General features: G+C 39.4%; 1 long non-coding RNA gene across 1 annotated transcript; it reads left to right on the top strand.

Moving 5' to 3' along the window:
- The first annotated feature begins 3,274 nt into the window (after window positions 1–3,274).
- On the top strand, window positions 3,275–7,826 carry LOC120436430. Its single transcript, XR_005610418.1, has 3 exons — window positions 3,275–3,412; window positions 5,563–5,608; window positions 5,768–7,826. It is a non-coding gene; the product is annotated as an uncharacterized LOC120436430 (long non-coding RNA).
- Window positions 7,827–14,204: the final 6,378 nt, after the last annotated feature.

Genomic DNA, 14,204 nt, shown 5'->3' with positions numbered 1-14,204 from the left:
CTCTTATCAGATTAGTTATTCTCCTGCTTGTTGCGTCACCTGTGCCTACAGTGAACGTAACGTGAACAAATATACAGTAAATAGTCCTTTAACTCATTACAGCTGACACTAGATGTCCCTCTAGGATAATCTAGTAACTTTATAGATTCTCAGTGCAAACTTGGCACTGAATGTCACAAACATTTCAGAAGTCCCAACACCTATTACAGGAATATCAAAACCTAAATGTGTAGGAGATGAAGATAAAGCTGCAAAGTGTGAGAGCTGAGTCACTGTAAGTACCACAAGCACACTGTACATTACTCTTTGAATGAGGCAGCGAGGTTAGCGACATAGGATATTTTGCAAGGAAACCACAAGAGTTTGAAGTCAAACTAAACGAATGACTTTGTGGGGAAACAACACTAGCAGCAAGATGATGAGGTGGTGGGCTATAAAGTAGGCTCCAAACCCTTGGGGTCTCCAGGCCCACTGCGCAGCGGCTAGTTTGCGGTAAATCGACATATATTGAAGTAAATGCACTGCATTTTGACTCATCTTCAAGCTTCACATAAAAGTCAACGTGTAGTTTTAGCGCAGAGAAGAATTCATCGATTTATTTTTTTTTTTTACATTTTAAGTAGTTTGTATTCTCATCAGAATATTTTGTCATTTGAGGTTTAGAGTTTGTTGAGCTGATCGATGCCGCACAGAAACCGGTTGAGTGGTTGTCCCAAGATGATAAATCCACTGGCTGTGCTTAGTGACTTTCTGGATTAAAATGACCCCAGAGCAGCCTGAGAGTGGGAAGGACATCATTTCAACGTTAAAAAAAAAAAAAAACCTCAATGAAAGGGCTATATGCTATTTTAAGACTTCAACACCACAACAATAGTTTCAGAAGTAGCAATAGTTACCCTTCGTAGGAGCACATTCTTTTAAAATAACTGTGCTGCACACTGCTTTAACCCAGCAACCAGGGAGGTCACAAGCCAGTGTACCCCTAATGCCAGTCCCAATCCCAGATAAATGGGAAGGGCTGCATCAGGAAAAAGGCCATCTGGTGTAAAATATTGGGCAAGTCAAACATGTGGATCACAAAGAATGAGATTTCCATAAGAAGATTTATGGATGTAGTTAAGCAGGACACGTAGAGTGTTGGTGTGACAGAAGAGGATGCTGCAGATAGGCTGAGATGGAGGCAGATGATCTGCTGTCATGACCCCTGAAGGGGTCAGCAGGAAGAGGATGTGGCTGCACGCTGCTTTCACTGTAGAAGTGAAATTAAACAACGTGCTTTCAAACTTTCCGCCATTTTAAATAGAAAAAGCACAGAGCCTAGTATCTATAGACTTAAAAAGTTAAAGACAAGTGACAAAGGGCAAACCAATATAGACTGTTGTCCCACTTTGACACATTTATTGTGTTTCAGAAACTGATCATGCATCTGTGCGAAACTGATTCAACATCATTCATCCAAATATATGGCGATGATGGCGAGAAAGTTACCGCTCTAACAACTGCTAGTGATCAGTTTAGTAAATGCCATGGCATATGATTCACATCCTTTTCATGAAAGCTGTGCTCTACAAATAAGGCCATTGTTATTGTCACTGAAACCAACACCCATCAGGAAGGAAATGTTAATGACAGTTTTAAGGTATAGATTTTGTATTAATTAACAATAACTTTACTTCTTGGTAGACTATTGGACTCTAAACCACCTCAGCAAAATGTCTCCCACAGCACTAAAGAGCTACAAGATACCCTCACTGTAGAGGCCAAGGATTTCCCCCCCCACACACCACCGCCGCCGCCAAGCTATGCTTCCCATTTCTTTCAATCTTTATGCCAAGTTCAGCAGCTGCTTTATCAGTCTTCTCATTTGGGGAGGGTGATGGGAGATAGAGTTGGTTATCTACTTATTGGCAGGTTGGTGGGTTGATCCCTGACTGCTCCAATCTGTGTCCCGAAGTATCCATGGGCAAAATACTGAACCCCATGTTGCTCTCTGATGCATTCATGTTTATGAGTGTTAGATAGAAAGCCCTTAGGTGTTGCAAAAGGTGCTTGTGTGAATTCTATTAAAAGTTGTAATAAAGCACTTTGAATGCTCGAGAAGAATAGAAAAGTCCTATATAAGAACCAGTCCGTTTACTGTACAATTCTTTAATGTGTATCTCAAAAGTCAGTGATAAGGATGCTGAGGATCTATGTCCACACCACTTTTCTGAATACCTCAAACTGCTGCCACTTCTAATTTAACCCAACAGAGACAGTTCGTCTGCTTTCGATGTTTAAAATAGCGCTCGATCATATAGGCCTCAGAGAGATGGACAATACTAAATACACCAAAAATAGCATTGTTCTGTTTTTGTTTTTTTTTCCACGACGATGTTGGAAATTACACGCACCTCAGACACAGCAAAGGCAGACCAGTGCACAATCTTAGTTAAGAAAATAATAATAATCGTAATATTTGTGGTGTAATTTGTAAAAATGTAGGACATGCAAAGATAAATTTGCAAATTTGGTGGGGTAGGCATACGTGTCTCCGTCAATTTCAAAGTAAAACCCACACTTTTGCCCAAATTTTTTTTTTTTTTTTTAAAAACTGTTAAAATGAGTTTAATGAGCTTTATTAGCTTCATTATTCATTGCCTTCTCACATGTAGAGCAATAAACTCGATTTAAATTGAACTGAGAGGTGGCAGCAGCCGTTTCTGTTCTCTCTCTGCTCATCAGTGGCTTTAAGTCTGGGAGACCCGAAACAGACGCTGAATAAAGTATCTGTTTACTTTTTTTTTTTAGTTTAATCAGGTGTGTTATCACTGACACGAGCGCCAGATTACTGTATCACTCGTTTCCCAGAAACAATGTTTTTTCTTTGCTTCCTCGGCGTGCTCAAATCTCTCAGAACCCTCTGATGAATATTATGGGAACATTAATTGAAGCGCACACAATGTGGGAGGATTCACTCGGCTCCTTTCGTGTTTGAGGATCGCAAGCGTCGTGGCGCAAATCGGCACACTGACAACCAATCAGCTCCCGGTGCGCTGGTTTCGCTCCTGCTTCTCTCTCACGTTGTGAGCGTGTGCGCGTGTGCGTCTATCCCCAGCGTGTACATGGCACGAGCGCGCTGCAACCCCCCCACCCACACGATCTCAGACACAATAAAGTTAAGACCGTGAGCGATTTCCTTCCAGTCACTCCCCTCCTTTGCTCTTGCCCACTCGCGTTTAAAGCCTCGCTGAGCTCCTGCAGGGAGCTCAGAGCACTGATGGAACAGAGGATGATGGATGCTGAGGGAGGCCGTGTGATCCACCGGAGAAAGCGCACGGGGACGCTCGCGGTGGTGGTCGCCGTGCAGAACGTGGTCGTGGCCGCCTGCCTGATTGCCACTCTTTTCCTTTACTTGGACTTCCCGAAGGATGTGAGTACGCTGTGAGCGGAGAGGTTAAGTGGAGAGCTCGTGGGCAAGGATGCGCACACTTGGTTTGTCTTTAAGAACACTTTGGATGATTTTTTAAACGCTTGCAGTTCAATACCGAGTAAAACTCTTTAATGCTCCTGTATCTATCAACTATTAATATTATAAGCAGCTCTGTTCATCCAGACGTTTTCTAGCTCTTGAGCTCTTTTTGAAAGCTTGATACTATTATTATACTATTATTATTTCAATTTTATTAATATGTCTTAAAACAGTGTGGGGACTGCATGTACTCAGAGGAGAAAGGAGATTGCAGAAACAAACTGTCAAACTATGATTAAAAGATAAGAGTTACCATTAAAATGCACTATCAGGTTTGGAAAGTTGCTATGAATGCTCCTGCTGCTATCTTAAGTTTCCCCTTGTGTCTGGGTGAACTATACGGAGCGAGATTAGTTAAGACTTTCACAAAGTTTCCTTTATCCGCGCAAGTAACTGGCTGAATTAATCACAGCTGGAAATGCAGGTGGTACAGCACAGATTAGATAACTGCTCAGACTATTTTTTTAGGCTATTTGTACCCGATAATATTCTGTAGATAATATTCATTTGTCTTTGATCTGCCCGCATAACTGAAGCGCTTTCCGCTTATCTTTCATTAGAGTATACTACAGCGTGATATCTGAGAGCTCAGATGCCCTGTGATGTTCAAATGCATCGGGTCTAACACTTCTCACCCTTAATGTGCAGCTGTCACATTAAACTACACGGCGGCGGGCGATAACAGCAGATATGTTTTCTGCATGATCGATCTCTGGACTTATTTTCAGCACATTTTGCTACTAAAACAAACAAACAGACAAAAAAAAAAAACACAAAAAAACCAAAAAAACCCCTAATAATATTTTTTTTATTTTTATCACATCATTTGATCAAATCTCCTACTTAAGTAGGCGGAACTCGTTCCGTCAATTTTGAACGGAAGAAGAGTGAAATGACGCATCAGACGCCCCCTTTATGCGCCTCAGAGGCTGAAGCAGAAAGCCTGACCTATAACAGAGAAAGTTGATAACCGCCGTCGTGGTACCTCTTATCTCTGACTCGGTTTTTTTCATACAGTTAATCAAACCAGCTAAAACAGAGAAAAGCTGTGTTTATATGTGCTGATAAAACGTGTAAAGTAAGTAAACTAATGTTTCACGCGGCTCTGCATCAAGTCGTGCTGTTTCAACTCAATAAGCTGGATGCTATATTTTAAGCGTCTGCGGCTTTCCTCTTTGAGAGAGATGCGTATTACTATTCCATCCATCCATCCATCCATCCATCCTTTTCCAATTCAGCGTCTCGGGGGTCTGGAGTCTATCGCAGCTGTCATTGGGTGAGAGGCAGGGCACGCCCTGGACAGGTCGCCAGTCTATCGCGGGGCTATTAATATTCCAGATTATTGAATTAGAGATGGATTGATTTGGTTCAGTAGGTCCGCTGTTGCTTGTTATCACAGCGATGCCTTAAGGCGTGCTCAGTCACCCAGGAAATCCCACAAAGTTGATTCTGTTCATCTGGATGTAGCGTAGTGTCTTAAAGATCAGCGTTTAACTTTGGATTTTCAGTTTTAATTTTAAAATCTACAGTAACATAAAGCTTCCAGAGATTTTCTTGAGAAAACAGCTTTATCAGTGACACAAAAAAAGAAAAAAAAAGAGGAAGCTAAACTGAGAGACAGCCTGAATAGGCGCACTTTTTGAGGCTCTCCAGATATTCTTTGACCCGGATGACTGACAATCTGCATAGAAATAGCTGCACGGTTACTGTATAATGATGATTGTATTAGTGACTAACATTTGTTCTACTTTTAGGACATCTTGTTTATTCTTGAGATGCTACTCTCACTACTGTTTTTAATCAAGCTGCTGTGAGACTTTCCCTAGTTTCTGTCAGCCTGTCTCTTTTCACACCACATCACTTAACCGCTGTATCAAGCAAGTTTGTGCTTCCCAGAGTGAAACACCAAGAAATTGCAAAACAGAGCTGTGTGACCTTTAGAAAGAAAAAAAAAAGCAAAACAAAACACACACATAGAGCAATAAGAACAATGAAGAAAAACTAGAAACCCAATAAGCCTCTAATCTTTGAATTTTTTCTTTCCTCAGCAGACGTCAACTGACACGACTGTGCACATAGAGTTCGATCCATTTACAGGTGAGAAAAATAAAACCTTTAGTTTCTGCTCTGATCTTTCCACCCACAGAGATACTGAAAAAGAATACAGAAAGTCATATCAAGTAAAAAGCCTGCTTTCACCTTTAAAAAAGAAATCATGCTGCACTCTTTGTCTCACATTGTATTTTCATTTTTCAGTCCCCCGAGGAAATAAAATACTGGAGTTTCAGGCAATTGCAAGCCAGTACAAAATGGATGTAAATACGGATAAAAATAAGATCGACATCACATGCAGAGGGCCCTACATTTGGTATATGGATGTGTGCTACAAGTCATTGGAACATGGGAAGGTGACCGAAGGGACACTGCAGCTGAAGATGGATGATACTGCTGTCAGTAGCGTCAATCTGACTGTTTCAAATGAGGTCTGCAGGGGGCACCAGAGCATAGTCTATCTCAGGGCAAACACGAAGTCTAGTCTGCACTTGTCCCACGCAGACGAATTCAGGCTCTTGAATGTGACCATGGGCCTAAGCTATCTGCTGGGAAAAAGGTGTGAATTCTGATGAGGGCCAAGACGTGCCTTCAGAAGAACAAAACCAGCACTGGCTGGTATGAAAAGAGAACTCGACACTGAACTGTGCTCATCTGCCAAGTGACAACAGACACACTAAGCCTGATTCAAGCTGATGACACGAGTTGTGTTGACAGAGTCTCTTTTTGTTTTCTTTAATCACCTCAGCCAGGGTTGCAGTGAAATCTCGACAGTATGTGCGCAGCCCTGGGCACGAGCAACTTGGTGGACTTTGGTGGTGACACAATCTGTTTTCGTTAACACAAAATAGCTAAAAAAAAGAAAAAACAAAAACAAAAAAAGCAAGACAGTGTATTTGATTTCTTGAATAAGCATAATTTTTTATGCACAAAGCCCACACTGATTCCTATTCTTAAACCATTCTGATTGAGTCTGTAACTGACTGTTATTTTTCTTATTGATTTATTGTCCATTTATTTTTTATGCCATTGATGGTTTGATTCTGAAAACAAACCGAATAATGATTGCTTTTCCTTTTTTCTTTTAAACTCATCGTGCTTATCTCCATTTCCTGGTGCCAAAAAGTGACTTTTTCAGCATCCAAAACCAAAGTTATTCAGCTTACTCTTATGCAAGAAGATTAAAAAAACCCAAACATTTTAAACGCTGAAATCAGAGGCTGACTTAAATGCTTAATGATGACTGACTTTTAAAGGTTTACATTAAATGTAATTGGTATCAGTTTTTGTTAAGGTTGAATATGCAGCTACATGTTATCCAAAACAAACCCTGGCCTGGCCTCACAGGCCTCTGCTTGTTAATGGGTTATGAAATTTCTGCACTTCTCAGGTGTACCCTAATTTTACATATATGTATCCTATAATATCCAGTACTTTATTATTATTGTTGTTGTTATTATTATTTTTTTTACTTAAATGTTTGTTGTACCAAATGAATGTATTTGTTATGGTGCATTTGCCTCCTGTGTAGCTCCGATCTGAGTCTGTAAACTTTCTGTGTGCCAACAAAACATTCCTCACACATTTTTATGTTGGATTTTCTGTCATAATACCAGCACGACTACAGCAGAAGCATGTGGGAGAGCCTTTTTTGGGGCTCTTTTTTGCCTACATGCTGTTAGACATTATCTAATCTACTCTGTGCTTGTGGTCCTGGATTATTACTTATCAGGCTATATGATGCTGCAGTTACACTGGCACACAGACCTCTCAGAGTAAAGACCAGAGAGGAGATGAATGTAATGGGACTTTTTGATTGTATATGCACTTGCAGTGTGCACAGTCCTTGGATTTGTGTGTGTGCGTGTGTGCGTGTGTGTGTGTGTGTGTGTGTGTGTGTGTGTGTGTGCGTGTGTGTGTTTAAATTATGCATAAAGCACAGACCAAGTGTTGACTGAAGTTCATCATATTGTGGTGTATTAGTTAAGCTATTATATTTAAAATAAAAAGTCACATTTTCATGATTGTTTGGCACACTGTAAAACATCTGGTACAATGTAAATGTAATAAAACATTTTATGCAGGCTGAAAAAAAAACTGTGTTTACATTTTTGTTTTCAAATGATCTGGTACTGGTGATACTTGCAAACTGAGCTAAAGGAGGCTTCTTGTTTTAGCTGGATTTTCTGCTGCATGATTTAACAATGCATACTTAATCCAGGGTTTATACAATGTTTCTACCTCCTGTAAGGTCTGGCCTAGTTCAAATGTTGGGATGAAACTTTAATAAAAAAAAAAGTTTCCATTCATTTTGCAATAAGCTTCATTTCTTTGTTTTGATTGTTCCGACTCTCGCTCTCACCCTCCCTTTCTGTGTGTACATGTGGCTCCTGTGAGAGTAAGCAGTTTCATCATCATTACCTGATACGTTCAACCTTGTTTAACCAAAAGTGAAAGTGAATTGCACAACTAGCCTTTCCATATCGCCCAGTGACTTAATGTGACACAACTTATGTACACTTCTGAACTTTAGTCTACACTTTGAGTGTCACGCTCACTTTAACCCATTAAGCTTAGAGGTCTACAGTACTGTGCAAAAGTCTTGAGCCACCTCTCATTCTTTATATTTTGCTTCTAAGCAGCCGGACTTTCTGTGACTTTTAAAAGCCGGTTTAGAGACAATAGTGCTGCTGGACATTGTTTACTTTTTCACTAATTTACGGTCCAGTCCTTGTACCTGACTACTTTAGAGGAATGTTTTTTGTTTGTTTGTTGAATCACTTAGAACTGACCTATGAATCATCAAGCATAAAAAGCACCTAACTCATGGAATGAACAAATATTGTCTACACATAACAGACAGCTTAGCTAAGACTCGGCTTTAAATAGTATCTTTCAGGACTTTGTTCCTATCAGCCTGTCACAAAAGCAACAATAATATGATCTATAAACATAATTAATTTTGATAGTTGAGTCTATAAATAATGACAAAGATAACACAATTTGACAGAAAAAGAATTGCATTCTTTCACTAACAAGGCAATCCTTAAAAAGCTATTAGCTGAAAAATTAGCAGATTTCAGCATATTGTGCGTCATTAAAAAAAACACTGAGGAAACTTGACAAGTGGAGGAAAGAAGAAAAAGTGACGGGCCTAAAAAACAAAAACGGCCTACAGCGAATGAACAGTATCTGAAAGTCGTATCCTTAAGAAATAGGAAAAATTCCAGCAAAGACCTGATGTAGGACCTGAGAAATGCATCTGAACCTTCAGCTGATCCATCTACTATTTACTGAAGCCTCATCAGAAAAGCAGTCAGTGAAGGGTGATCTTCAAGAAGCCATTTGTCAGGAAGAGAAACAGCGAGAAAAGGCTGATGTATGCACACAGGTCTGATTAGAACTCCAATCATTATCAGTATGTATGGCGGAGGTACAACAGTGAGCATTCACAGCTATCTGTAAGACACCACGAAGGCCTGTCGCTGTTTGGGGCTGCATTTCAGCAGCTGCTTCGTTTTTCAGCATGACAGTGACAGTGGACACTGCCAGTGCAGTAAAAGCCTATCGGGACAGAAATAAAACACACACTGGAATACTATCGTTAAGAAGTGTCATCTTGACAGAGAACAGAAGCATGTATGTTGCATGAATGTAACTGAAGTCCAAGGCCTAAGCGAGCAACCTCTATAAATATGATAATCTTGGGCGAATTTCAAAATTCATATATTAATTTCATAATCAGAGTGAAAGTGAGATTTGAGTGAGCCTCCTATTTTACATTGACAGTCTCTGGGAACCACCAGCCTGCACTCCGAGAGCTTTGTGCTCTGTCAGCATAAAATGTTACAAAGAGGAATCTTGTTTTGGACTTTAAAGTGGTTTCAGATTCAGTTCTTATTTAACAGGAAGCACCAAAGAGAAGCTTATATGAGAGAGATATCTCTCTGTTATCCCCTTTTGGTACTCTCGATCTTGTTATGGAAAAACTGGAGACTTTTGTAGGAGCTTTTATAACAACCTGCTAAAAAGAAATAGTCCACTCTGTCATGTGGGCTCATAGATGAATATAACTGGATATCATCTGCTTAAGAACTGGAATTTATGCCATGTATTCTAATAGTCCCTTATGTGTCCTAATAGTCCCTTATGCATACTAATAGGGAAGCATGTATAATGTTAAAAGTGCACAGCACCTTGGGGAACTCCATGACTTCTCCACTACAAGAAAAAACTAAACTCTATCAGATAAATATGATTTAGAACAACGCATTACGATTCCTTTAATACTAGTGGTGCATTCTAATCTCTGTAGTAAAATGTTGTGTAAATAGCGGCATAAGGTCTAACAGGGCAAAGACGGAGATGGGTCAGAGGCCATAAAAAGATGATTAACAACCTTCATAAGTGTTGTTTCTGGTAGGATTACCCCCGAAGCTCTGTAAATAAACCACTCATCTGCAGATGAAATTCTGGAATAAAGGAAGATTGGAAATTGGTTCGTTATTAGTTAAAACATCGAGATGACGTAATGATAGCAGTTAGGTTAGAGAGATCAAAAGAGCAGAGGCAGTCTAAATAAAGATTAGCATCACTCAGTTGCTGTGTTTGAGGATGCAAATAGCGATAGCTGTGGTGAGGCTGTGGTTATTTTTGTCTCTTATGATTAAAATTTTATTTGTAAAGATGTTCAGTATGCCGTTACTACTGAGGGCGAAACACATGCAAGCTCAGACTGTTGCTCTGACAGGCTGGATTCAGCACTGAGAAAAATCTTTTGTTTCTATCAGTGATGATCTTTTTTACTATATAAGAGCACACATTTTTTTCCAGGCTTCTTTTTTTGTATTTTGTAAAAAGTTGATCGCAACTTCCTTTCTAACATATGCAGTCGTTATTAAATCGCGCATTTGTGATGTGTACCAGGGAGTCAGACCTCTGTGACTGTGTGAAGCTACAGCACTATGAACAAGATAATCAACCTGTGTGTGACATGCTTTGCGTTGTTTTTCACACATAGCATTGAAATAAAATTAAAATAATAGTGGAATCGCTTCCTTAGACTGGGTTACAGCCCTTTCTCGTAAACCTCTACCATAATGGAAATCTTACCTGGTCAGGCAAGAAGGGGCTATTCAGCAACTTTCTAACACGTTGTCCCAAGTCTGCGTGCATGCACATTACAGTTTAACGGTTGAATTGGATTTTTAATTATGATTAGTATTTTTTCCATCTCAGCTTAATGTCCGGAAATTCTCAGCTTGGCTTTCCTATTACTAGCTGCCGTCTCTTCTATTAATAGAACAATAGACTTTCCATTACATGCTTTGAAGGATGGCAGTTGAAAGACTAGAAACATTCCAAGATGTTTTTGTGGAAAATTTCATCACTAAATCCTTTCATCACGCTGTTAGGAAATCAGAAGATGCCGCAGCAAGTTTAAACATGAACAGTCGGACCATCGCTTGCGTCTCTGAGTTTATTTTTAGCGTGAAAGTGTGAGAAATCGAAATTATACATGTAGCACCATTTGCAGACAGTTAGTCACGTCTGATTAAATCAGCAGATGAAAATCTAGCATTATATGTATTTTTTTTCATCTTTAAAAACATCAAACCGCTCATAGGTGGAGTAAAAGTATACAGAATCTGGGCCCAGTCTGGATCACCCAGATTCTGGTGATTCTGAGCAAAGCAAAGACAATTTGAAGGGTTGAACTGCAGGTTAGCAACTCGCGTGTCTGTTGAAGTTAAGGCAATGCCATTATATAACAGGGAAAAGTACCAAAATTCATTGTGATATGCAGAAGTGAAACACGCAAATTGATTAGTAACAAAACTATAGAGACTAAAATCAACTGACACTGTTTGTATGGTTCTTAGGAAACCTGATAGACAGGTATTTTCAAACACCAATAGCATTCATTTAGGGATTTTCCTCTCAATGAAATGAAAAGTGCTTTCAACAAAGAAACTTTTCCACCCTTTCTAATTCTTTTTGCATGCTTAATTCCTGCTTATTATTATTATCTTTTTAAGTTTGTATATAGAAAGTCGGATATATATTGTGATAATTGCGTAGACCCTTGCCCCTTCTTAATTTAAAACCATTTCTATATCTAGATGAAAACAGTCACTGTGCATCATATCCTGTTAAGTGGTGCGTGACTTGTTTACATCATTCACCATAGTTTTAGAGAAGTACCTGTAATAATATTTGTTTTGCAGAGCTTTGATGTTTTGTCGCCACTGTAGAAAGACAAACCGAATTACGTCACATTTAAGAGGATGGCTGTCTCAAATGACACAGCCGCACTCAGCAACTTGCAGAAGGCCAGAAACATCCAGAGCTGGTGATTGGGGATTGCACTTTAGTTTTATGGTTTAGAGAAGAAAATGTTAGAAGATAATAAATGTTTGTTCATAAAGGGATGCACGTGACAAGCAACAGTAATAAAACAGGCTGTAACACATACATCACAAGCACCAAAAAGAGGAATTCCCCACTCTGTTATCTTATAACCAGCCTGCTCTGTTAACACTTGCTAGTTTGGCTCTATGGATGTGTGCTGATTCATGAAGCTTCAGCAAAAGGAAATTCCTTCCAGTTAATTGTAGGACCTCAGCAATCATCTAGGAATGACTCCAGCTCGTTATTTTACACCCATATACACACCTACTATTTATTATGTACAATTGTTCAGCTTCTTGTTAATCCAGATGCCTAACTAACCAATCAACTGGTAGCATTTAGGCATGGAGACATGATCAAGATGACCTGATGAAGTTAAAATTGTGATAGTGACAAACATAACATAGTTGTTGGTGCCAGACTGGCTGGACTGAGTATTTCAGAAACTGCGGCTACTGGGATTTTCCCACACAACCATCTCCAGGATTACAGAGAACGGAAAAAAAAAAAAAAAAAATCCAGTGAATAGTTCAGTCAGTAGTTATCCCAGTAAAAATGCCTTGTTGTTGTTTACAGACTTGTCAGACAAGAGAGGCCATACTCCTTCAAAATGGACCGTAAGGCAACAGTAACTCAACCAAAATATGCAGAAGAGCAGACAGGCAACAGCAGCAGAAGAGCACACTGGGTACCACTCCTGCAAGCTAAGAAGAGGAAACCGAGGCTCCAGTTCGCTCGGACTCACAAAAATTGGACAGAAGATTTGAAAAATACTACCCGGTCTGACGAGTCTGCTGTGTCGGCCGTAATATGACATAAAGGACATAAAGGACATGAATCCATGCATCCACTATCGTTTGGTGATTTTTAACCAACACAAGGTTTAAAATCTTAAATCTTAATCTCAAATCTTAAAATAGATTTACACTAAAGTGAATGCTTCACCACACAGCTAAACTGCTAAACAGTTGTGACCCTCTCTGGCACTGTGTGCATTTGTCAGTGTAACAACATCAATGGTACAACAGCCTCAAAAAGGACTAATACATCTCTTTTGTGCTGTTGTTTGTTGTTATTTAGGATCTCAGAGTTCTCTCATATGGGTTTCTTTGTGTGTAACATCTTCTCCTTAAATAATGCCCATGGAACAAGTCAATGGCTCAGGATCTGTAGTTCTATGCTTTAGCTCTCTGGCATTGGTGAGTCTTTGCCACTTATGCCTTCGGATGCTCTTTGCTGACAAAAATTGAAAGTGAGGTGGTCGTTTGCAAATCCATCCATCTCGAGGTTTGACAAGTCTGAGATTTTCTTTCTGCTCAGTGCAGTAGTAAACAGTCATAATCTCACCTACAACAGCCTTTCTTTTAGCTCCAAGCAGTTTGACCTTCTCCCTGACCATCTCATTATGACAAAGGTTTTTTCCGCATAAATGCCACTCACCGAAGACTTTCTTTTTTGTTATTTACACCTTTCTGACAAATCTCTAGAGACAGTTGCTCTGAAAATCCCAGAATATTAGCAATTTAAAAAAAAAGCCCCCAAAACTTAAAGTCACTCTAAGCTCACACAAGCTCAAGAAATTGCATTTACTTTCTTGGAGTCTAAGATGTTTCCAATATTTTCATCACTCTTTTAAAGTAGCGAACTGAACACAACTGCAATAAATTGACATCGTAAAACACCATTCAGGTAAATCATTTCACAGTGAGATCAAAGTTTAGTAGGTTTGTGATGACTGCGAAAGACATCCGGCCACATAAATCCGGTGATCCAGTATCCAGTACAATGAATCAAAAATGGCCGACAACATAGAGTACAGTAAGATAATCCATTTTTTTAATAGAGTGCTCCAAATTTAAGTAATTAAGTAATCATACGTTAGAAAAAAACTGGAGTATATCTGAGTTAAAAGTGATGACTAAAATTGCCTCTTTTTTTCTGTGTGAGCGAGAACTACCTGCTCTTTGACACTGCTTCAAAGTGTCAACCAATCTGTTATTGGTTTACACACATCCGCGCGCCACTTTGCATTGGAAAGTGCTGCAAGTGCCAGACGAAAAGTCATCATCCTCACAAAGATGGTAAAAAACAATTCGTATAGCGCCGTTGAGCTTTAATATATATGTATAACGAAAAAGTAAGCCCTGTTTGTCTGCTGAAAGCGAGATCACAGATAAAACACAGTCTATAACCTTTCCAAAATACTGTATATCACATTAGTGTGTGGAAA

Source organism: Oreochromis aureus, linkage group 23 (assembly GCF_013358895.1).
Source record: "Oreochromis aureus strain Israel breed Guangdong linkage group 23, ZZ_aureus, whole genome shotgun sequence".
NCBI classification, from domain to species: Eukaryota; Metazoa; Chordata; class Actinopteri; order Cichliformes; family Cichlidae; genus Oreochromis; species Oreochromis aureus.
The sequence above is the reverse complement of the archived record's forward strand: the minus strand, read 5'-3'. Positions and strand labels throughout refer to the sequence as shown.